This window comes from Amblyraja radiata, chromosome 2, assembly GCF_010909765.2.
Source record: "Amblyraja radiata isolate CabotCenter1 chromosome 2, sAmbRad1.1.pri, whole genome shotgun sequence".
Taxonomy (NCBI): domain Eukaryota; kingdom Metazoa; phylum Chordata; class Chondrichthyes; order Rajiformes; family Rajidae; genus Amblyraja; species Amblyraja radiata.
In genome coordinates, this window is record NC_045957.1 from 13,047,769 (window position 1) to 13,063,927 (window position 16,159).

Genomic DNA, 16,159 nt, shown 5'->3' on the forward strand with positions numbered 1-16,159 from the left:
TCCGTACTAGTCAAAAATCTGTCTATCTCTGCCTTAAAAATATCCATTGACTTGGCCTCCACAGCCTTCTCTGGCAATGCATTCAGCAGATTTTCCACCCTCTGACTAGACTGTTAATTTTGAGCAGCAGTTGTTGCTTCGTAATGGCATAAATCAGGGTGCTGACCAGCGACTCGGGTTGCGGAGATCATGTGAACTGCTCGAGCTCGGCTGAGCTTGGTGTTACCTGCCCTCCTATATGGCGACAGCAGGGGGCAGTCTTGGCTGCTTCTTGTCTATCTACAGTAGTGACACAAAGTGCTTGGGATTACTCAGCAGGGCAGGCAGCGTCACTGGGGAACATGGGTAGGACGTTTCAGGTTGCGACTTACCGCAACCATCCCTCTGCTCCCCTCTGACCCCAACCCTTACCCATTGTGTGCTTTCACCATCCGCCCTGTTCTCTCTCTTTCTGATACAGAACAGTCTGTCCTCAGCAGAGGTTTTACCTTTGTACCTGAAGCCTTAGGTAGAGTTGGTACCTTCCTAGGGCAGTGGTAGAGTTGCTACCTTCCAACCCAGGCAGAGACCCAGGTTTAATGCTGACTGCAGGTGCTGTCTGTACGGAGTTTGTCCATTTTCCCCGTGACCCTGTGGCTTTTCTATGGGAGCCCCAGTTTACCTCCCACACTGCAAAGACATACAGGTTTGTAGGTCCCCAGTGTGTAGGGTAGTGCTAGTGTAAGGGGGGGATCGCTGCTCAGTGTGGACAGGGTGGGCCGAAGGGTATCTTTCCACATTGTATCTACAAATTAAACTAAACTAAACTAAACCCCCTCTGCCTCCACCACAACGAGTTCCCAGCCCACCGTTAATGTAAGCTGTTCTTGCCTTGAGCTCCGGGCCTTATTCTCTGGGAAGGAGTCCTCACTAAACCCCCTCACTTCCCACAGGAGAGGATAGTTGACCCCTGGGTTATCTCTTGACCCTATTGAGGAAAGGAGGTTGTGGTGGGTTTGAGCCTGGCCTTGACAGAATTTAGTTGCATCACAAGCGGATCCCTTGCCTGGGATCGCTCCATGCCTGCGGACATTCCAAGAGAGCTCGCACTCTTGGGAGAGGCCGTGGATGTCGTGAGCTCAAACGTCGCAGAAGGTTCGACCAGACCCAACTGGGATGTTTATGTTAAAATGTGTTTTGTGTGTTCCGTTGCTTTTTATTTGTATGACTGACCTTGCAAATGAAATTCCTCGAATGCCGCAAAACATGCTTGGCTAGTAAAGTATTATTGTGATTGATTACAGTGCCAGAGACCCGAGTTCGATCCTGACTACGGGTGCTCTCTGCACGGAGGTTGTACGTTCTCCCCGTGACCGCGTGGGGTTTCTCTGGATGCTCCGGCATCCTGCCACACTCCGAAGACGTACAGGTTTACAGGTTAATTAGCTGTGGTAAAAATTGTAAATTGTTCCTAGTGTGCAGGATAGGGCTCGCGTACGGGATACGCATCCTGTAGGGGGGCGCTCCTCTGTGTGCAGCCTTGTCAGCAGCGCGTCAGTTTTTTCAACCTTTTTTTATTTTGTTCGTATGTTTTGAAGTCTGCATTTATTGTTCCTTTGTGTGTTTTGTGTGTGTGTGGGGGGGGGGGGGGTGAGGGGAAACCGCTTCGGTCGCCTCCTCCATGGAGAGGCGACTTTTTCCAGGTCGCCTCCCCCGTGGCCTAACATCAAGGATCGACGCGGCCTTTCCCGGAGACGCGCCCGGGGCTTCAGCGGCGGGCGCAGCGTAGACTCTCGTCGTGGAGCGGGTTAGCCCTCGTTGGGGCTCGCCGGAGGGGAGCGCTCCGTTTCGCTGGCCCGGGGCAGCCGGCAGCCTGAAGTCGTAGCCTGAAGCCGCGGTCTGCAGAGCTCCAGCTGGTGCGGCGTCTACAGCCCGGGATCCCTCGTGGGGGACCCGGGGGAAGAAGAAGCCATCACTGCCGGCCCGCGGCCAACTTCTACCGCGGGCCCGCCGTGGACTTACCATCACCCCGGGAGGGGAGCTTCGACCGCCGGCCCTGCAGTCTACGGTGCTTCTGGCTGCGGCGGGGACTTTAAATCTCGACCGCCGGCCTGCAGCCTACACCATCTTAAAGCCGCGGTCTCCGGTGAGGAAGAGCCGATCCTGGACTGACTGGACTCTGGTCCTGTACACGGGGGGGAAATGGAGGAGGACTGGCCACATTTTTGTGCCTTCCACCACAGTGATGAATGCTGTGGTGGATGTTTGTGTTACAGTTTTATTGTGTGTTCTTTATTATTGTACAGCTGCTGACAACCCAAATTTCCACCGACCCTGGTTGTGTGGCAATAAATTATATCTATCTATCTCTCTATAATCGCTGGTCAATGGGCCGAAGGGCCTGTTTCCGTACTGTATCTTTGAAGTCTAGAGTAAAGTCTAAGGGAAAATCAGGACACCACATGGCAGTTTTCATTGGTGCCTCAGCAGTGGAGAGGTTTAACAGCTTCAAATTCCTGGCCATTAACATCTCAGATGACAAGTCCTGGGCTCGGCACATTGATGTAATTATCCCATGAAAGAATGGCAAGAAAAGCATTTTAATCCCACCTGTACTTGCTAGTCTTCATATAGGCCACATTTATTTTGTATCATCATTTAACAAAATGGAATTGAATAGATAGTTAAATGATTATAACGATTAAATGGTGGTGTAACCCAGTGGGACAGGCAGCATCTCTGGATAGAAGGAATGGGTGCCATTTCGTGTCGAGACCATCCTTCCGACTGATGGTCAGCTTTAACATTAAGAGGAGCAGGCAGGAGAATGGGGTTAGGAGAGATAGATCAGCCATGATTGAATGGCGGAATAGACTTGATGGGTCAAATGGCTTAATTCTACTCCTATCACTTTTGGCCTTAAGACCTTGGGGCCCTATGGTCTGAAGGGTCTTCTTTCTATTATGTATGAGTTTGCGGCACTTACAATTATAGACAATAGACAATAGGTGCAGCAGTAGGCCTTTCGGCCCTTTGAGCCAGCATCGCCATTCAATGTGATCATGGCTGATCATTCCCAATCAGTACCCCGTTCCTGCCTTCTCCCCATATCCCCTGACTACGCGCCCTATCAAGCTCTCTCTTGAAAGTATCCAGAGAACCTGCCTCCACCGCCCTCTGAGGGATTGTTCCTCAAAGAAAGACAATTCTCTGATGTTTCTGCGATTATATCTCCCATTATGCAAGTGTTCTCTGTTTGTCTAAATTCATTATTAATCATTCAATTGACCTATGCAAGGATTAAGTACATTTTAATAGCCAGTAATTTGAGTGGGCCCACCATTGTGTTTGCTTCAGTTTTTCATAGTAATTCAAAGTTAAGGCATTGCAGGAAAAGAGGTTGTTTCAATGGACAAAGTTGGCTGCAGAAGAAAAAATGAATGAGAAATCCACACATGGCCTTAATTTATATGTGTGCTTTGTCAGAGGAAGTTATTTCAGGTTATCAGGAAATTAGCTAAGTACTTGGCTGAATTAAAGCAATCTGACAGGCAGTGAAATTCAGATTTTTATTTTGGACCACATTAGCTTATTAAATAAAAACCACTTTGACTCATTCTTCCAGGAACTTCTCCTTCTGCTAATTGAATTAAATTCAGTGGTCACAAATAGCATTCTGCTTCCGCCTGCACTATTTAACACCGGCAGGGGAGATTTAAAAAAAAAGGGTAATGTCAAAGGAATTGAGCGGCACGGTGGCGCAGCGGTAGAGTTGCTGCCTTACAGCACTTCCAGCACCAGAGATCCGGGTTCGATCCTGACTATGGGCGCTGTCTGTACGGAGTTTGTACGTTCTCCCCGTGACCACGGGTGGTTTCGCCGAGACCTTCGGTTCCCTCCCACACTGCAAAGACGTACAGGTTTTGTAGGCTAATTGACTGGGTAGAAATGGAAAATTGTCCCTGGTGTGTGACAGGGTGGTGTTAATGTGCGGGGATCGCTGGTCGGTGCGGACTCGATGGGCCGAAGGGCCTGTTTCTGCTCTGTATCTCTAAACTAAATCAAGCTGAATAAGCTATAAAGTTGGGTAGTGCACGAGCAATTAAATAATTAACCATAATGAACACAAAAGATTTACGTACAATCCTTAACGAAGCAAGATGAATGGGGAATAACTGGTTGCTGAGAGCCTGTGATGAGGCTCTGGTGGATATCAGAATCAATTTGTTTTAAGTGCCGATCACAAGATCAACAGCAAACAATTCTCATTGCTAAATTATTGAGGAGATAAGGACAGAGTACTTCCGGTTTTCCATTAATGTAGTCCTGAAGGTCTTGAACAATATGACTTGCCTGTATCCCGCTTGGTATCCAACCTATTTCTTCTCCCTCACCCTCCCTCCTCCACCCCCCCCCCCCCACCCCCCCCCCCCCTCCCACACACACACACCTCCTCCTCTGGCTTCACAATTCAGAACTATCAACCTCCACCCCCTCCTCTGCATTCTCAATTCAGAACTATCAACCTCCTCCCCCCAAGAGGTATAGAAGTGTGAAAACACACACCTCCAGATTTCAGGGACAGTTTCTTCCCAGCTCTAATCAGGCAACTGAATCATCCTACCGCAACCAGCGAGCAGTCCTGAACTGAGATCTACCTCATTGGTGACCCTCGGACAATCTTTGATCGGACTTTACTGGCTTTACATTCCACTAAACGCTATTCCCTTATCATGGACCTATACAATGTAAATGGCTCGATTGTAATCATGTATTGTCTTTCCGCGGACTGGTTAGCATGCAAAAGCTTTTTGCTGTACCTCGGTACACATGACAATAAACTAGACTAAACTAAACTAAACCCTGAGTTTGTACAACCCTTTCATGAGTTCCAGATATCCCGATGTACTTTACAGTCAATTCAGTAGATTCACTGGTCACAGTTAAAATGTAGGAAACTAAAGTCAGCAACAACAAAAATCATAGTGGACAAGCTAGAAATTGTAACCTCAACGAATTGATAACACCCTTCGGAGGGGGCGCTGCTCTGGCAGCAGCCATGTCATGCAGCTCGTCAGTTTTTCAACTTTTTTTAATTTTTTTAGTATGTTTTAAAGTCTGTATTTAATGTTTCTTTGTGTGTCTTGTGTGGGGGGTGGTGTGGGGGGGTAAGGGGGAAACCGCTTCGGTCGCCTCCTCCACCGGAGAGGCGAGTTTTTCCAGGTCGCCTCCCCCGTGGCCTAACATCAAGGATCGACGCGGCCTTTCCCGGAGACGCGCCCGGGGCTTCAGCGGCGGGCGCAGCGTGGACTCTCGGCGTGGAGCGGGTGAGCCCTCGCTGGGGCTCGCTGGAGGGGAGCGCTCCGTTTCGCTGGCCCGGGGCAGCCGGCAGCCTGAAGTCGCAGCCTGAAGTCGCGGTCTGCAGAGCTCCAGCTGGTGCGGCGTCTACAGCCCGGGATCTCACGTTGGGGACCCGGGGGAAGAAGAAGCCATCACTGCCGGCCCGCGGCCGAGTTCTACCGCGGGTCCGGCATGGACTTGCCATCACCCCTGGAGGGGAGCTTCGACCGCCGGCCCTGCAGTCTACGGTGCTTCTGGCTGCGGCGGGGACTTAAATCTTGACCACCGGTCTGCGGCCTACAACAACTTAAAGTCGCAGTCTCCGGTGAGGAAGAGGCGATCCTGGACTGACTGGACTCTGGTCCTGTACACGGGGGGGAAATGGAGGAGGACTGGCCAAATTTTGTGCCTTCCACCACAGTGATGAATGCTGTGGTGGATGTTTGTGTTACAGTTTTATTGTGGTTGTGTGTTCTTTATTATTGTATCGCTGCAGACAACCCAAATTTCCACCAACCCTGGTTGTGTGGCAATAAATTATATCTAATCTAATCTAATCTTGAGACATATCCTGGTAAGGTTTCATTTTTTTCACTTCTTCGAATTTACTGTTTCCTGTTTTTTGTTCCTTTCAGCGGACAACACCACTGCGGTTAATTAAATTGGAAAAAGGTGTGGAAATAGTGAGTCAACAGATTGTCGTGGCACAGAAAATGATCAGATTACACTATTCATAAATCCAATCGTTAAACTCAAGTACAATACACAGTCAAAGATGAATGCGTAGGAAAGAACTGCAGATGCTGGTTTACACCGAAGATAGACACATAACGCTGGAGTAACTCAGCGGGACAGGGAGCTCTGAGTTACTCCAGCATTATGTGTCTATCATAGAGTCATAGAGTCTTACAGCGTGGAAGAAGGCCCTATGGCCCAACTTGCCCACACCAGCCAACATGTCCCATCTACATTAGTCCCATCAGCCTGCATTTGGCCCATATTCCACTAAACCTGTCCTACCCATGTACACATATAATATATATGCATATGTGTGTATATGTATGTATACACGCACTGAACATATTTTTTCTCGTTTATTACATTGTTTACAGTGTGCAAAGTTTACATGTTCTGTTGTGCTGATGCAAGCATGGTGGCGCAGCAGTAGAGTTGCAGCGCTTGCAATGCTGGAGAACCGGGTTTGATCCTGACTACGTGTGCTGTCCGTATGGAGTTTGTACGTTCTCCCCGTGACCACGTGGATTTTCTCTGAGATCGTCGGTTTCCTCCCACAGAGCTCTTAAAGATAGCAGAGTCAAGGGATATGGGGAGAAGGCAGGAATTGGGTACTGATTGTGGATGATCAGCCATGATCACATTGAATGGCGGTTCTGGCTCGAAGGGCCGAATGGCCTAATCCTGCACCTATTGTCTATTATCTATTATCTATTGTCTATTATCTATTATCTTATGGGACGACAGATGGCACAATGGGCTAAGTGTTCGGCTGGCAACCGGAAGGTAGCCGGTTCGAATCCCGCTTGGAGTGCATACTGTCGTTGTGTCCTTGGGCAAGACACTTCACCCACCTTTGCCTGTGTGTGAATGTGTGTGAATGTGTGTGAGTGATTGGTGGTGGTCGGAGGGACCGTAGGCGCAGAATGGCAGCCACGCTTCCGTCAGTCTGCCCCAAGGCAGCTGTGGCTACAGAAGTAGCTTACCACCACCGAGTGTGACTGAGGAGTGAATGAATAATGCGATGTAAAGCGCCTTGCGTATTAGAAAGGCACTATATAAATCCCATCCATTATTATTATTATTAAAGACATGCAGGCTTGTAGGTTAATTGGCTTGGTATAAGTGTAAATTGTCACTAGTGTGTGTAGGATAGTGTTAGTTTGTGGGGATCGCTGGTCGGTGTGGACTCGGTGGGTCGAAGGGCTTGTTTCCGTGCTGTATTTCGAAAACCAAAAAAACCAAAGCTAAAGTAAGAATTTTATTGTTCTGTCTGGGATATACGACAATAAAACACTCTTGACATTTGCCTCTCCCTGTCTAAACATTGTGATAGTACCTGCAAAGGGGAAAGTGAAGATGCAGAGTGCAGAATGCTATACTTACAGGTAGAAAGGAGATTCATAAGAGCAGTGGTTGTATCAGATGACAGTGGATCCTTCTCGGGGAAGAGAACGTAAAAAGGTGTCATGCGTTTAACTTGCCAAATTATTTTGCTGAAAACAATGCAGAGAGATTTAAAAAAAATTTGACCTGGAGCAATCTTACCTGCAAAATCCAGTTGCATTATGTGATAAATAGCGACAGTGTTGCCTAAGTAACAAAACTTCTACAAGTTTTCATAGAAACTCAGTGGGATAGGCAGCATCCCTGGAGGGAAGGAATGGGTCAGAATGCCTTCTTCCATGCTGTATAACACTATGCCTCCATGATAGACACAAAATGCTGGAGTAACTCAGCGGAACGGGGCAGCATGGTGGTGCAGCGGTAGAGCCACTGCTTTACAGTGCCAGAGATACAGGTTCGATCCTGACTATGGGTGCTGCCTGTACGGAGTTTGTATGTTCTCCCTGTGACCTACGTGGGTTTTCTCCGAGATGTTCGGTTTCCTCCCACACTCCAAAGACGTACAGGTTTGTAGGATTGTAGGTTTGTAGGTCAAAAGAAGGGTCTCGACCTGAAACGTCACCGATTCCTTCTCTCCAGTGCTGCTGCCTGACTCGCTGAGTTACTCAGCATTTTGTGCCTACCTCAGGTTAGTAGGTTAATTGGCTTGGCATGTGTAAAGTGTCCCTAGTATGTTAGTGCACAGTGATTGCTGGTCGGCACGGACTTGGTGGGTCATAGGGCCTGTTTCTGTGCTGTATCTCTAAACTAAATTAAACTAAAAGACAGGCAGCATCTCTGGAGGGAAGGAATGTGTAATGGATGTCTCGGGTCGAGACCCTTCTTCAGACCCGAAACATCACCCATTCTTTCTATCCAGAGATGCTGCCTGTCCCACTGAGTTACTCCAGCATTTTGTGTCTGTTTAAACCAGAATCTGCTGTTCCTTCCTACACATTTTGTCCGCTCCACTGCAAAATCTACTTAAGGTATGCCTACTTTGAAGAAATTATCCTCCTCTCCTCTGGGGGTGTCCAGAACCAAGGGCCACAGTTTAAGAATAAGGGGTAAGCCATTTAGAACGGAGATGAGGAAAAACTTTTTCACTCAGAGGGTTGTGAATCTGTGGAATTCTCTGCCTCTGAAGGCAGTGGAGGCCAAATCTCTGGATGCTTTCAAGAGCGAATTTGATAGAGCTCTTAAAGATAGTGGAGTCAGGGGATATGGGGAAAAGGCGGGAACGGGATACTGATTGTGGAAGATCAGCCATGATAACTGTGAATGGCGGTGCTGGCTCGAAGGGCCGAATTGGCCTACTCCTAATAATAATAATAATAATGGATGGGATTTATATAGCGCCTTTCTAATACTCAAGGCGCTTTACATCGCATTATTCATTCACTCCTCAGTCACACTCGGTGGTGGTAAGCTACTTCTGTAGCCACAGCTGCCCTGGGGCAGACTGACGGAAGCGTGGCTGCCAATCTGCGCCTACGGCCCCTCCCACCACCACCAATCACTCACACACATTCACACACAGGCAAAGGTGGGTGAAGTGTCTTGCCCAAGGACACAATGACAGTATGCACTCCAAGCGGGATTCGAACTGGCTACCTTCCGGTTGCCAGCCGAACACTTAGCCCATTGCGTCATCTGTCGTCCTGACTCCTGCACCTATTGTCTATTGTCTCTCCCCAACGAGAGTACTGCAACATCCTCCCTCGCTGGAGTCTGAAGAAGGGTCTCAACCTGAAACGTCACCGATGTCTTCCCTCCAGAGATGCTGCCTGTCCCGCTGAGTTACTCCAGCTTTTTGTGTTTATCTTTGGTTTTCAATGGCATCGGCTTTGAAAGATTCCCGTGATATAAAGTTGCTACAACTAATCAAATGTATTATTTTTTGCCGTAGCCGCAATGTAACATAAGATTTGTATCCAAATCAGCTTTCTAATAATGGAACCACTGCAATGGCTCCTGAGAGTTTGTTAACAATGCGCTTCTAGTAATATTACATGATACTATACAATTAAGGAGGACGCTTCATTGCTTGTATAAATATGTCTCAGTTAATGGCACACATAATAATTCATTTTGATGACTGAAATTTGGTTCTAATACTCTCTATATGATCGCTACCAAGTACCTGTGACTGGCCATTAATCCCATTTATGTGTAGCTTACTGCTCTAATGTGCAATTTCCAGTAAAATTGTGAAACTGAAATACAAATTATATAAACCACCGGAGGAAGCGATTAAAAGGGGTGAATGTTGACAAACCTAAGATGCGAAAAAAAAACCCAATGTCAGAAACGACGTGTGATGTTTTAGCAGCCTGAAGCTCATAAAGTTGTCCATAAGTTTATGCCCCTGTCCCACTTAGGAAACCTGAACGGAAACCTCTGGAGACTTTGCGCCCCCCACCCCCCAAGGTTTCCGTGCGGTTCCCGGAGGTTTTTGCCAGTCTCCCTACCTGCTTCCACTACCTGCAACTTCCGGCAACCACCTGCAACCTCCGGGAACCGCACGGAAACCTTGGGTGGGGCGCAAAGTCTCCAGAGGTTTCCGTTCAGGTTTCCTATGTGGGACAGGGGCATAAATGCCTTATTGAGTCGTAGGATCGGCATTGGTACAGGCCCTTCTGACCATGGTGGCACAGCGTTAGAGTTGCTGCTTTACAGCACTTGCAGCACTGGAGACCCGTGTTCGATCCCGACTATGGGTGCTGTCTGCACGGAGTTTGTACGTTCTCCCTGTGACCGTGTGGAATTTCTCCCACACTCCAAACACGTACAGGTTTGTAGGTTAATTTGCTTGGTCAATGCAAAAATTATCCCTAGTGTGTGCAGGGTATGGTTTATGTGCGGGGATCGCTGGTCGGTGCGGACTCGGTTGGCCGAAGGGCCTGTTTCCGCACTGTATCTCTAAACTAAACAAAACTAAACTAAACACTGAGTCCACACTGACCATCAACTACCCATTTACTGTAACGCCATTTTGCTCACCCCACTTTCTCAGCAACTCCCCCCACATTATTCTACTGATCAGTACCCAGGGGGGTAATTTGCAACGGCTAATGAACCTAACAATCTGCACTCTGTCAGGTTGTGGAAAGAAACTGGAGGAAATCCATGCGGTCGCAAGAAGAACGTGCAAACTCCACAGCGACAGCACCCAAGATTGAACCTGAATCTCTGGTGCTTTAAAGCAGTGGCTCGACTGACTGTTCAACTGTGCCTAAAGGGATCATTGTCCTTTTTATATGTACTCATCAGTTTGTTTATAACAACGTCATCATAAGATCATAAGTGATAGAAGTAGAATTAGGCCATTCGGCCCATCAAGTCTACTCCGCCATTTAATCATGGCTGATCTATCGCTTCCTCCGAACCCCATTCTCCTACCTTCTCCCCATAAACTCGGACACCTGCACTAATCGAGAATCTATCTCTGCCTTAAATATATCCACTGACTTTGCCTTCACAGCCTTCTGTGGCAAAGAATTCCACAGATTCACCACCTCTGACTATAGAAATTCCTCCTCATCTCATTCCTAAAAGAACGTCCTTTAATTCTGAGGCTATGTCCTCTAGTCCTAGACTCTCCCACTAGTGGAAACATCCTCTCCTCATCCACTCTATCCAAGCCTTTCATTATTCTGTACAACCTCATTTTTCTAAACTCCAGCGAGTACAGGCCCAGTGCCGTCAAACGCTCATCATATGTTAACCCATGGGATCATTCTTGTAAACCTCCTCTGGACCCACTCCAGACACAGCACATACTTACCTAGATATATTGCCCAAAATTGCTTGCAGTATTCCAAATGCGGCCTAACAGGTGCCTTATAGAGCCCCAGCATTACATCTCTGAATTTGTATGCAAGCCCTCTCGAAATAAATGCTAGCATTGCTTTGCTTTCTTTTAGTCATATTAGATTCTGATTGAATCCAAGTGGGGACATGGATGAAAGCAGATATAGAGTATGAGTTAATGCTGTCTGATCTTTTAATGATAGCTATATCCTATTCGCATTGAGCTGGAATGTGGGTGTTGAAGAGATTGAGGAGGGGAAAGTGGGGAATGTTTTCACAATGGACCAAAGGCAGGCAACACATCTTAAAAGAGAAATTAAATGTGGCTGCATTAAAACTTAGGATAGACACAAAAAGCTGGAGTAACTCAGCGGCCAGGCAGCATCTCTGGAGCGAAGGAATGGATGACATTTCAGGTCGAGGCCCTTCTTCAGTCTTGACCCGAAACGTTACCCATTCCATCCCTCCTTAGGTGCTGCTCATCCCGCTGAGTTACTCCAGTTTTTTGTGTCTATCTTCGGTTTGAAGCAACATCTGCAGTTCCTTCCAACACAGCAGTTTGACCCAAAGTTTCAGTTTCAGTTTAGTTTATTGTCACATGAACCGAAGTACAGTGAAAAGCTTTTGTTGTGTGCTAACCAGTCAGCAGAAAGACAATGCATGATTACAATCGATCCATTTACAGTGTATAGATACACGATAAGGGAATAACGGAAAGGAAGGGTAGTAAAAATCATCTGAAAGTGCTTTATCTAAATGCACGGAGTATTCGAAATAAGATAAATGAATTAACGGTGCAATTAAGTATATATAGTTATGATATCGTGGCCATTACGGAGACATGGCTGCAAGGGGATCAGGACTGGGAGTTAAATATAGAGGGGTACTCGACAATTAGAAAAGATAGACAGGAAAGAAAGGGAGGAGGGGTGGCCCTTTTAATAAGGGAGGGAATAACGGCAATAGAGAAGAAGGATATTGCGTTGAAGGATCAGGATAGTGAAACAGCTTGGGTACAGATAGAGAATAACAAGGGGAAAAAAACACTAGTGGGTGTAATTTATAGATCTCCAAATAGCTGTGACGCTGTTAGTCAGAACATAAATCTGCAAATATTTGACGCATGTAAAAAGGGAACTGCTGTAATCATGGGGGACTTCAATTTTCATATTAATTGGGCAAACCAAACTGGGCTGGGTAGACTAGAGGAAGAGTTTATAGAATGTATTAGAGACGGGTTCCTAGAACAGTATGTCGCAGAACCGACAAGGGGGGAGGCAATCTTGGATCTGGTCCTGTGTAATGAAGCAGGATTAATTAAAAATGTCATAGTTAGGGACTCGTTGGGAACAAGTGACCACAATATGGTCGAATTCCATATTCAAATAGAAGGGGAGCAGGTTGAAACTCAGGCTAGGGTGCTTAGTCTAAATAAGGGGGATTATGAAGGTATGAGGACTGAGCTGATCAAAGTTGACTGGGATAGCAGACTCAAGAATAAGACGGTACATGAGCAGTGGTGTACGTTTAAGGATCTACTGTATAACCTTCAAGAAAAATTTATTCCTATGAAGAAAAAAAGGGGTAAGGGTAAGAACAGTCAGCCATGGCTCAGTAAAACTATAAAGGATAGTATTCGGCTGAAGGCAAGGGCATATAAGGTAGCCAGAGATAGTGGGAGGGTAGAGGATTGGGAAGCATTTAAAGGTCAGCAAAAAATAACTAAGAGATTAATTAAGACGGGGAAAATAGACTATGAAAGGAATTTAGCGAACAACATAAAAACTAATAGTAAGAGTTTTTATAGCTATATAAAAAGAAAAAGGGTGGCTAAGGTGAACGTTGGTCCATTGGAGGGTGAGACTGGAGAGTTGTTGGTGGGGAACATGGAAATGGCAAAGGCATTAAACGAGTATTTTGTATCAGTCTTCACCATAGAAGACACAAAAAATATTCCAACGCTGGATAAACAGGGGGCGGTAGGAATGGAGGAGCTAAATACTATTAAGATCACCAAGGAGGTGGTATTAGGGAAATTAATGAGACTGAAGGAGGATAAATCCCCTGGGCCTGATGGATTACATCCAAGGGTCTTGAGGGAGATAGCGGTGGGGATTGTGGATGCATTGGTGATAATTTTCCAAAACTCCCTGGAGGCAGGAACGGTCCCAGTGGATTGGAAAATGGCCAATGTAACACCTATATTTAAAAAAGGAAGTAAACAGAAGGCGGGTAACTATAGACCGGTTAGTCTAACATCGGTGGTGGGTAAAATGTTAGAGACAATTATTAAAGAAACACTAACGGGGCACTTGGATAAACATGACTTCATCGGACAGAACCAGCATGGTTTTGTGAAGGGGAAGTCCTGTTTAACGAATCTGCTCGAATTCTTTGAGGAAGTAACAACCCGGGTGGATAAAGGGGAACCGGTGGATGTGGTATACTTGGACTTCCAAAAGGCTTTTGACAAGGTGCCACATAAGAGACTATTGCTAAAAATAAAAAATTATGGGATTGGGGGTAATATATTAGCATGGGTAGAGGATTGGCTAACAAATAGGAAGCAGAGAGTGGGGATAAATGGTTCATACTCGGGATGGCAACCGGTAACTAGCGGGGTTCCGCAAGGGTCGGTGCTGGGACCCCAGTTGTTCACAATTTATATAAATGATTTGGAGGAGGGAACCAAGTGTAATATATCAAAATTTGCGGACGATACAAAAATGGGAGGAAAAGTAGGGGATGAGGAGGATAGGAAGAGTCTGCAAAAGGATATAGATAAGCTAGGTGAGTGGGCAACAACTTGGCAGATGAAATTTAATACTAATAAATGTGAAGTCATTCACTTTGGGAAAAAAAATGATAGGGCAAGTTATTTTCTAAATGAGGAGGAGCTGCGTTGTAATGCAACGCAAAGGGATCTAGGGGTATTAGTACATGAATCACTAAAAGTTAGTATGCAGGTGCAGCAGGCAGTCAGGAAGGCCAATGGAGTTTTGGCCTTTATTGCTAGGGGGATTGAGTATAAAAACACGGAGGTCTTGCTGCAGCTGTACACAGTATTAGTGAGACCACATTTGGAATACTGTGTACAGTTCTGGGGTCCATACTTAAGAAAGGATGTACTAGCCCTGGAGGCAGTGCAGTGAAGGTTTACAAGATTAATTCCTGCAATGAGGGGATTGACATATGAGGAAAGGTAGGCTGGAACTCTACTCTTTGGAGTTTAGAAGAATGAGAGGCGATCTCATTGAAACATATAAGATCGTGAGGGGCCTTGATCGGGTGGATGCACCGAGGATGTTCCCAATGATCGGGGAAACTAGAACTAGGGGACATAGTTGCAGAATAAGGGGGGGCTCTTTTAAAACTGAGATGAGGAAGAACTTCTTCACCCAGAGGGTGGTTAATTTATGGAATTCACTGCCCCAGGGAGCAGTGGAAGCAGAAACGTTAAATATATTTAAGTCTAAAATAGATGGTTTTTTAGCTGCCAAGGGGATAAGGGGCTACGGGGAGAGGGCAGGGATATGGACCTAGGTATGGTTAGTATAGTAAGACCTGAGTGATCTCCTGGACAAGTGTCGATCGCCTGGATTGGGGTCGGAGAGGAATTTCCCGGATTTTTTTCCCGAATTGGACCTGGGTTTTTATCCGTTTTTTTGCCTCCCCCAGGAGATCACGCGGTTCTTGGGGTGGAGAGGGGTGATAGCGGTATAAAGGGGAGGGTAGTGTCTTGTGTTCTGTGTCTTGTGTCTACTGTTTGTGGGTAAGTGTGTCTGTTTAGTGTTCAGCCATGAGCGAATGGCGGTGCGGGCTCGACGGACCTGGTGGTCTACTCTCGCACCTACTTTCTATGTTTCTATGTTTCTAATAACGTTTAATGCAAGGTAAAGTCAGCAAAGCCCAATCAAGGATAGTCCGAGAGTCATCAAAGAGGTAGATAGCACTGCTCTCTGGTTGTGGTAGGATGATTCAGTTGCCTGATAACAGCTGGGAGAAACTGTCTCTGAATCTGGAGGTGTGTGTTTTCACACATTTTGCCTGATGGAGAGGGTAGAAGAGGAAGTGGCCAGGGTGCGACGCAGTCCTTGTTTATGTTGCTGGCCTTGCCGAGGCAGCATGACTTATAAATGGAGTCAATGGACGGGAGGTTGGATTGTGCGATGGTCTGGGCTTGAGGAGAATCATAGTGAGAGACTAGCTGGTGAAAGGCCATTTGGTTCACCATCTGCATGGAGCACAAACTACCCATTACTTTACGTAAAACAACTAATATTAATATTGTGAGCACCAACCTTTACTGTCAATGGGAATACTGGATGGCAGAGCTTGTGTGAAGGGAATATCCTTTGTAAATTAAATTAAATTAAATTTCTTTATTTATATAGCACATTTTTAGTCAACTTGCATTGACCCCAAAGTGCTTCACATAATTACATCCACACACACAGGCAAAGGTGGGTGAAGTGTCTTGCCCAAGGGCACACACAGGCAAAGGTGGGTGAAGTGTCTTGCCCAAGGACACAACGACAGTATGCACTCCAAGCGGGATTCGAACCGGCTACCTTCCGGTTGCCAGCCGAACACTTAGCCCATTGTGCCATCTGTCGTCCCCTAAACAAAAAGTAAACAAAAAGTATACTGTGGGTAACATCGAACATTCCTGCTGGAGTCAAGGGATGATGAAAGTCAATGTCAGCGGAAATGCTCCCAGTGTAGCATCAAGTTTAATAATTTTACAGAATTTACTGAATGACTCAGTGAACGACGTAGTGGAAACGCAAACTGGATTACGGATCGGGTGTATAACAGTAAAAACCAGACATGGATCAAATCTGTTGATAGTGACTGATCTACAATAAAGGGGAGTGACAAATCCTATCAATGACGGCATGAACTT

General features: G+C 46.4%; 1 long non-coding RNA gene across 1 annotated transcript; it reads left to right on the forward strand.

Moving 5' to 3' along the window:
• The first annotated feature begins 307 nt into the window (after nt 1-307).
• LOC116984045 lies at nt 308-11,686 on the forward strand. The gene is made up of 3 exons (XR_004414866.1): nt 308-359; nt 4,272-4,277; nt 11,676-11,686. It is a non-coding gene; the product is annotated as an uncharacterized LOC116984045 (long non-coding RNA).
• Nucleotides 11,687-16,159: the final 4,473 nt, after the last annotated feature.